Source organism: Salmo trutta, unplaced genomic scaffold (assembly GCF_901001165.1).
Source record: "Salmo trutta unplaced genomic scaffold, fSalTru1.1, whole genome shotgun sequence".
Lineage (NCBI taxonomy): Eukaryota > Metazoa > Chordata > Actinopteri > Salmoniformes > Salmonidae > Salmo > Salmo trutta.
This window is the reverse complement of record NW_021822857.1, coordinates 51,200-60,239: the sequence shown is the minus strand read 5'-3', so window position 1 is coordinate 60,239 and position 9,040 is coordinate 51,200. Positions and strand designations below refer to the sequence as shown.

Sequence of the window (9,040 nt, the reverse complement as noted above, 5' to 3'; positions counted from 1 at the left end):
GTATCATTACCATCTGTTTGATATCAAATGTTTCATAGCAAAGTGTTGTTGAAGTGGTTGAAGACAGGTGCAGGTGTATAGAGCTGTAGTCAGTATTATATGAGAGGATCAGAGAGGGTTTTTGTAGAGGAGAGAGGGTATAGTGAAACACTGTGCTTCACTAGCAGCACAGAAATACACTGCACTGTCTTCAGCTTCTGTCAGTTTGGGAAAATGTAGATACGCCATTTTATTAGCTGCAGCATCTCCACTGACATTAAAACGCCCTTTAAAGGAATCTTCCACCGTTGGAATGGTGTATCTCACATACCCAATGAGTTTCAGAGCAGTGTTTTGGGCTGACTGTTGGTACCACAGTATCATGTAGTAATTTGGATCAGTGTGTCTGCAGGTGAGTTGAACTTTATCTTCAGGTCCTTTTAGTATTGCAGTAGGAGTCTGGTGAACTTTGTCTGTTTGTGACAGCCCTGTGGATGAAAACAGACAATATGAAATATACAAAATTACTCAGCATATAGACAGCAATATATTTCAGTAGTAAATCTATCTTTCATGAGGGATTTAGTACCTGTCACCCATAGTGGTAGAGTTGCTACATGTATGAGAAGCTTGATCATGTTGATGGTTCTGGAGAGAAGAGTCACATGGACAAGGAGAAAGGGTTTTCAGATAGTCAGAGATGTGATGTCATCTAGTGGGAGTGTCAAATGTATGTCAGCGTCCCAAATGGCACCCTATTCCCTTTCTAGTGCACTACTTTAGACCAGAGCCCATAGGGGGGAGAGGAGAATAAGTCAATAGAGAAGGGGAGCTGAACTGAGCTGCCGGAGGGGAAGGAAATGACATCACTTTGACGTCAGAACTTGTGTTGATATTCAAGCAGATCCCTTGTTCACCTACAGGTCTCCTGTTCAACTTAAAGGTGTATTGTGGAACATACCGGTATCTACATCATTGAAAGTATTTGTCTTTTTTGGTCTTTAGATTTGATCTGTGTTATAGATTCTGCAGTCATCACACTAGAAATAGGATATAATTTTAAGAAATACCTGAACTGTTTCTTCAAGATAACAACATCAACCACATTATTTGGTATAGAGGTTTGATATCAACTTCCTCCATGTGCTCAGACATCTACAGCGGTGGATAGCAGGTGTGCTGGGTGTTGATGAACACTGCAGTTATGGAGTAAAGGATCAGAAGGGGGTTTTGTAGAAGAGAGAAGGGTATCTACATCACTGTGTTGACTTCAGGTCAGAACAGTAATACACTTCACTGACTTCAGGTCAGAACAGTAATACACTGCTCTGACTTCAGGTCAGAACAGTAACACACTGCGCTGACTTCAGGACAGAACAGTAATACACTGCACTGACTTCAGGTCAGAACAGAAGCTGAGGAGATGCTTCTTTCGATCCATTTCCAAGGATTTCAAAATGCTCTTTTTAATGAACCTTCAACTGTCTGACTTTTATAATACACATATCCAATCAGTTTCAGACTAGTATCATCTACTGACACTATAATATAGTATTGTATTAACTAGTAGTATGGCTGCATACCAGTATCACTGTAACATTGGGACTTCCCAATAGTGTAGAGGGAACCTGGTGGACTTTACTGCCGAGAGAACGTCCTGTGAAGAAAACAATAAAATAATATTTAAAACAGAAAGAATCATTATTTAGACATGTCTGTTAGTTGCTAGTGTTTTCAGGATGTACATACATTCTACAGACATGTTATTATTAGCTGTTATCCTGAACAGTGAGAGTATGAACGTGATGAAAGCTCTGGTCATGATGACTGACTCTCTACTGGACAGAGAGAGAGAGAGAGAGAGAGAGAGAGAGAAAGAGAGAGAGAGAGAGAGAGAGAGAGAAGGGGGGTGGGGTAGAGAGAGAAAGAAGAGAGAGAGGAGAGAGAATAAAGAGAGGGGGTGGGGTAGAGAGAGACAGGAGAGAGAGGAGAGAGTATAAAGGGGGGAGGGGGGTAGAGAGAGACAGGAGAGAGAGGAGAGAGTATAAAGAGAGGGCAGGCAAAAAGGGAAATAACTAGAGACATTAGAAGAACTAGAGTTAGAGGTCCCCCTACAGTATGTGATGAGACCATCTCTTTACATATTATATTACATCCTGTGAAATACTGGGGTTTTTGTACAGCTGTACTTGTTGTCTGTATCACTGTGTTCACTCACAGCACAGAAGTACATGCCACTGTCTCCTGCCTCCAACTTCTTCACTGTGAAAGATCCACTCTCAACTACAGTCTTCTTGGCTGAGAATTTGTCTTCACTGAAATCCCCTGAATACTCAGGTTTGGAATTGGGAATAGTGAAGGCTACCTGCTTCATTCCCTCTCCTGGAAGCTGTCTGTACCAGTACATCTGGAAGTAGGTAGATCCCTTAGTGTGACTGCAGTTCATCGGAGTATCACTTCCTTTCAGTCCCCAGAGTATGGTGGGTATCTGAGTGACTTCACTCTCCCCTCAACAAGACCTGTAAGGATACAGTGAGAATAAAATCAATAGAGTTAGGTACAGTTAGACCTGAATACATCAAGACTCAGGTGAAGTGAACATATGCTTGGAAATATCAATATATAACTAGAGAAGACCGTCATTGTAAATAAGAATTTTGTTCTTAACTTTCCTGGTTAAATAAATGAAACATTATGAAACTGTACCTGCAGCACAGAGCAGTGAGACAGTAACAGTGAAGAGAAATGTGAACATGTTTGATCACGTTATATGTGAGAGTGCTGGAAAGAGTCTGGTATCAATGTATATAAAACAAGAGGAGTGTCACATAGATGAATAGATGACAATCAGTAGACCACGGCAGGTTCCACCATATTCAACATGTCAGTGAAGTGGGAGGGACTGATGATCTGAGTACATCATGCTAATTAGTGGTTCAGACTGTAGAGACATTCACATTATTAAAGTTAGAGGTCCCCCTACAGTCCATGATGAGACCATCAGCTCTTTACATATTATATTCTATCCTATAGAGCTCGCCAGCTTGTAGTCCTAAAACACGGAAATGAGTCAGCATTTTCTACCTCTGGTTCGTTGACTGTTGCTATGGGAGAATGAAGGGGGGAAAATAATGGGTTTTGGGATATAAGGTCACAAGTTAACACAGGCTTTGGAGATCTTATACGTTTTGTTCTGTGCAATAATTTAAAACCTCTCTGGGCAAGGGCTGTAGTTTCCTGAATTCTGCCTGATCTGACGTGCCCAAAGTAGTCTGCCTGTTACTCAAGCTCAGAAGCCAGGATATGCACATAATTGGTAACCTTGAATAGAAAACACTTTGAAGTTTCTAAAACTGTTAAAATAATGTCTGAGATTATAACAGAATTGATATGGCAGGCGAACATCTGAAGATAATACGACCAGAAATTATGATTTGTTTGAGCTCCCAGGCTCTTATTATGTAAACCTATTGTTTCTATGCAGTCTGTCATCCAGATTGCTTCCACTATATGGCTTCCACTATATGTCAACAGTCTTTATTCAAGGTTTCAGGCTTCTTTTTTGAAAAACGAACAAGTATTTGGAGTTTTTCTTAGGTTACCACCTGAAGCAAATCAGTCTTTCGGCATGCGAGGCAGATGGCGTGCGCATATGAATTTGCGTTTCCTATTGAACATACTTCTTTCCGTGTGAAATATTATAGTTTATTTACATTTTAGAGTACCTGAGGATTAAATAAAACATTGTTTGACTTGTTGGACAAAGTTTAGCGCTTGTCTTTTGGATTCCTTTGTTTGCCTGTTGAATGTGTGGATTACTGAAAATCAATGGCACCAACTAAACTGACTTCTGGATATAAAGAAGGATTTTATTGAACAAAACGACCATTCATGTTGTAGCTGGGATCCTTGGGATTTGCAAACAGAGGAGATCTTCAAGGAAAGTGATTATTTCATCGCTATTTGTGATTTTGTTAAGCCTCTGCTGGCTTCACAAAAGCATACCAATCGTATGGTATGCTTTCGCCGTAAAGCCTTTTTGGAATCTGACAACGCAGGTTAGATTAACAGGAAGTTAAGCTTTTAAATGATATAAGACACTTGTTATGTTCATGAATGTTTAATATTACGAATATTTATTTGAATTGCGCGCCTCCAATTTCACCGGATGTGGTCGGCTTTGTCCCTCTAGCGGGACTACCTAGCCATAATCAACAATCAGTGGCTATGGCATCATAACCATACCATCTGCATACAGATTAATATGAAGGGATTATATACAAAGACCAATATTTTAATAGGAATAGTAAAGAGAACTGGTCCCAATACTGACCCCTGTGGTACACCTAAAATCGAGGAAACTAGACTCGACACCATCAGAACGCACACCTTGTGTCCTGTCTGTCAGAAAGCTCTTAAACCATTTGCAAACTTATTGTCCAGCCCATTTCAGACAATTGTTGAATGAGTAGGGAATGTTCAATGGTGTTGAATTCTTGGAAAGGTCTAGAAATATGGCAGCACAATGATTTTTTATGATCTAGGCAATTTAACACATCATCTAAAACAAGCCATAACAGCTGAAACAGCGTTGCCAAAGATATAAGAGCAAAGGAGATAGGAATCCAATTGGTGTACCAAACGCCCCACCCAGCATACTATCGACCAATCGCTTTCATGTTGTCATGCTTGCGTCACGCGGTTGTTAAACTAACCATCACGCAATCCCTTCTCAAAGTCAGGATATGAGTTCAAAGAAACTTTTCCTATTTTCCTCGAAAGTATGTAATGTCACGATTCCAAAGCTACACAATAATACAGATATCAAGTTTATTACGTGTAATGTTGTACTTCTGTTGATGAAATTCATGCTTATGTATACCCCATCATGGTACATATCCCAGCTATCACAGTGGAGCTTGGCCGATTCCAGCCGAGAGTCAGACTCGGCCGACGTCATGTGGCCCGAGTCTGGGCCGCCTTCAGCAGTATTACTTATGGCGAGGATGCGGGGATTGAACTCGGGCCGATTCCGATGAGAGTTATCTGGACAATGTATTACTTGGGGTCACGGGCCAATGTGGCTACTCTCTGGCAGATGATTTACACGGGCTGCTTATATAATTAACATTTCAATATTTATTTATCCATATTTTATCAATGTTTCTGTGATCAAAAATACATTTAACATTAAATGAAATTCTTTAAGAGTCCTGTGTAGTATTTTTAGTATTTTGATACATTGTGCAAGGCAATTGATAAGCATTTAGAACTTTGTGGGATGGAGCCTCCTGAGTGGTGCAGCGTTCTAAGAGACACTGCATCGTAGTGCAAACTGTGTTGCTACAGATGCTGCTTCGAGACCCGTGCCGGATTGCCACCGAGGGAGACCCATGAGGCGAAGCCAATTGGCTCAGCGTCGTCTGAGTTAGGGGAGGGTTTGGCCGGCAGGGGATAGTCCTTGTCCCATCACGCTGTAGAGACTACCCTGTGGCAGGCCCAATTGCATGCAGGCTGACACGGTCAACAGGTGTATGGTGTTTACCTCCGAGACAAAAATGTTTTTAGTGGATATGTATATTTTATGTGTCAAATGTAGTAAAAGTCATATTTAAAATGAAGAAATCGGGTAATTTTGTATACATTTGCTTCAGGGTCGCTTCTGTGGGGATTCTGGTAAGATTCCTGGCAAAAGTAAGGCTGAATTCCGGTAAACGGACACGGCCCGATGTACTTGTGGTGATTCATCGTTGCTAGCTGGGATTTCAGACGCAGCTTCAATCTCTAGGTCTACCCCATCATGGTAGATATATCAGAGCAGCTTCAATCTCTAGGTCTACCCCATCATGGTAGATTATCAGAGCAGCTTCAATCTCTAGGTCTACCCCATAATGGTAGATATATAGAGCAGCTTCAGTCTCTAGGTTTACCCCATCATGGTAGATATATCAGAGCAGACTTCAGTCTCTAGCTTATACCCATCATGGGTAGATATATCAGAGTAGCTTCCACCTGCTTGATAACCACAGTATGGTGTTGTTAGCTGGGGAGAGTGTGTTCCACCTGCTGATACCACAGTATGGTGTTGTAGCTGGGGAGAGTGTGTTCCACCTGCTGATATCACAGTATGGTGTTGTAGCTGGGGAGAGTGTGTTCCACCTGCTGATACCACAGTATGGTGTTGTAGCTGGGGAGAGTGTGTTCCACCTGCTGATTACAACAGTATGGTGTGTAGCATGGGGGAGAGTGTGTTCCACCTGCTGATACCACAGTATGGTGTTGTAGCTGGGGAGTAGTGTGTATACAGGACAGGACAGCAGTTTCTCCAGAACTCTGAAATACTGAAGATGGAGACGGAATGAAGAAACGCTTTGAACAGAGGAGTTCACCTTTACAGAAGAGGAGAGAGAGACCTTTTTGTTATAACTACTGTAGTATTCAGGAAATATATGGAATTATAGATTTTTTTCAACGGTATCTAATCTGTGATCAAGAATAAGAAGACATTTATGTTCAGAGGTGAAAATATATCCAAACAGTGAAAGATTCTTAGTTTCAACACGTGAGTCAAGATGAACATTCTAAAAGGAAATGGATCTTCAACTCTCAGACTCCTTACTTACACATCATAGTTTACTGTGTACTGTGTCTGGTGAGTCCACATGGATGTGTTGAGCTGTAACTCCACCTACAGAGAAAGACATTGATATCATACCATACTGTATCATGGTCTTCTGTATATCAGAGGGAACCTCCCCTTTCTATTAGACCAGCTGGTGAGTGTTTTGGCATTGAATCAGAGTCAGATACAGTGTGATGTTAATACAGGTGTGATTAGTCTACAGTACACCAGGGAGGAGGTTTTTGTAGAGCAGAGAGGGAGATCTGATGCACTGTGTAAACTAGCAGCACAGTAATACACAGCACTGCTATTTGGAGTTAGTTGATTGATGGTTAAGGTGCTGGTACCACCTGCATTAGCATCTCCTTCTATATCAAATCCAGCCTCTGGAAATCCAATTTTCCCATTCAGGTATCCTAAAAACACAAATTCTCTGTAGTTGGATTGCTTGTACCAGAGGATGCGATCATAGCCTGATATACTATGTGAACACTCCATCTTAGCCAACTTTCCCTGGTTCTTGTACAGGGATGCAGGATTCTGGTAAACCTGGTTACTGAGAGAAGAACCTGGAGAAAGAGACAGAGAGAGAGAAAGAAGAGAGAGAGAGACAGAAAGAGGTGAAACAACATATAGAAGAAAGATATTGACTTGAAACATCTAAAAAAAATCAAATGAGGATATTAGTAGTTGATGAAATCAATGACCTGAATACCTGCAGCCCAGGCTGTGTAACCCATGGTGATGGAGATAAGAATTCTGATCATGTTGACTCACTGTTAAGGAGACAGATAGAATGAGACAGACAAACCACTCCACATGAATTACAGGTGGCTTCTAATCAACTCATCTCAGTGATCTTATAGAGGGATGCTGCCTCCTTATGAGAACATCTAAAACATCAGAGACCTGAGATGAACCCTGCTGGAGGAGTCTATGTGGGACAGGAAGCAGGGTTTAGTAGAGCAGAGAGGGAGATCTGATGCACTGCTATCTGGAGTTAGTTGATTGATGGTTAAAGGAAATATTCACCCATTTTGAATGTTATATTATTTTTGTGGACCTCTGAGTGAGGTCTTATCATGCCATGGGTCATTTCATGTTTTAATGTGTATCTGAGTTATTTGCAGTCAAGCAGGCAGACATTCGTCCGGTATGACGTAGTACTGTGATAAAGTGATAAAGAGTGGCCCACCTCCCGGCCCGCTCAGTGATTACTCAGCTACACAGCTGATGCCTCCCGGACTCTTCACTAACACGACTAGAAGCCACTACATCACCGGATTCTTGCCGTAAGCTCTGGACCTTTGCATCGGATCATCGCTGCTAACTAGCTGCTACCGAGTGGCTATAGTGGCTATTTTCCTGAACCTAGGACAAGTTAGCCGTGAGCAAAGCGCATCTCCCGGCTAGCAAACAAAATTACTACAACCACAATACCTCTTTCTCCAACTGGCCCTGGACCCTTTGTCGACACGAAGCCCCGCCGTTCCACCACGACTGGTCTGCCGACGTAACTCCATCCGCTGTGACCCGAACAGACCTTTGCTGGACGTCGGAGCAGGCGCTTCTACTAGCCCCAGCCTGCTAACTTTAACCTCTCTGGGCCAGTGGGACGCTTGCTTCCCACCCTAATCAACAGCCAGTGGAATCGCGTCGCGCGAAATGCAAAACCTCATACATGCTATAACTTCAATTTCTCAAACTATGACTATTTTACCACCGTTTTATAGATACAACCTCTCCTGAATCGAACCACGTTGTCCGATTTCAAAAAGGCTTTACACAGCAAAAAGCAAAACATTAGATTGTCAGCAGAGTACCCAGCCAGAAATAATCACACAGCCATTTTCAAAGCAACTAGATGCATCACAAATACCCAAAACACAGCTAAATGCAGCATTAACCTTTGACAACCTTCATGAGATGACACTCCTAGGACATCATGTTACACAATACATGCATTTTGTGTTCGATAAAGTTCATATTTATATATAAAAACAGCATTTTACATCGGCGCGTGACGTTCAGAAAATCTTTTCCCTCAAATGCTTCCGGTGAATTAGCGCTACAATTTACAAAATTACTATTCGAAAACATTGTTAAAATGAAATATTGTCATTCAAAGACTTATATATTAACATGTCTTGTATGCCATCGCTTTGCCAGATTTAAAAATAACTTTACTGGGAAATCACACTTTGCAATAAACGACGTGGTATGAAAAATAGGCTATACATGTTTTGAGCCATCTTGGAACGATCAACCATCAAAAATACTATTGTAAATAATCCCTTACCTTTGATTATCTTTATCAGAAGGCACTTCTAGGAATACCAGGTCCATAACAAATGTTTTTGTTCGAAAAAGTTAATAATTTATGTCCCAATAGTGTTAGCGCGCTCCGAAGGCTACTGAAAATGTAACGTGTGCGTCGGA

General features: G+C 41.5%; 1 long non-coding RNA gene across 1 annotated transcript; it reads right to left on the bottom strand.

Annotated features, from left to right (window-relative positions):
- Window positions 1–417: 417 nt before the first annotated feature.
- LOC115185824 (uncharacterized) lies at window positions 418–745 on the bottom strand. The gene is made up of 2 exons (XR_003875405.1): window positions 569–745; window positions 418–467 (listed from the first exon to the last, which is right to left on the bottom strand). It is a non-coding gene; the product is annotated as an uncharacterized LOC115185824 (long non-coding RNA).
- Between the last annotated feature and the right edge of the window lie 8,295 nt (window positions 746–9,040).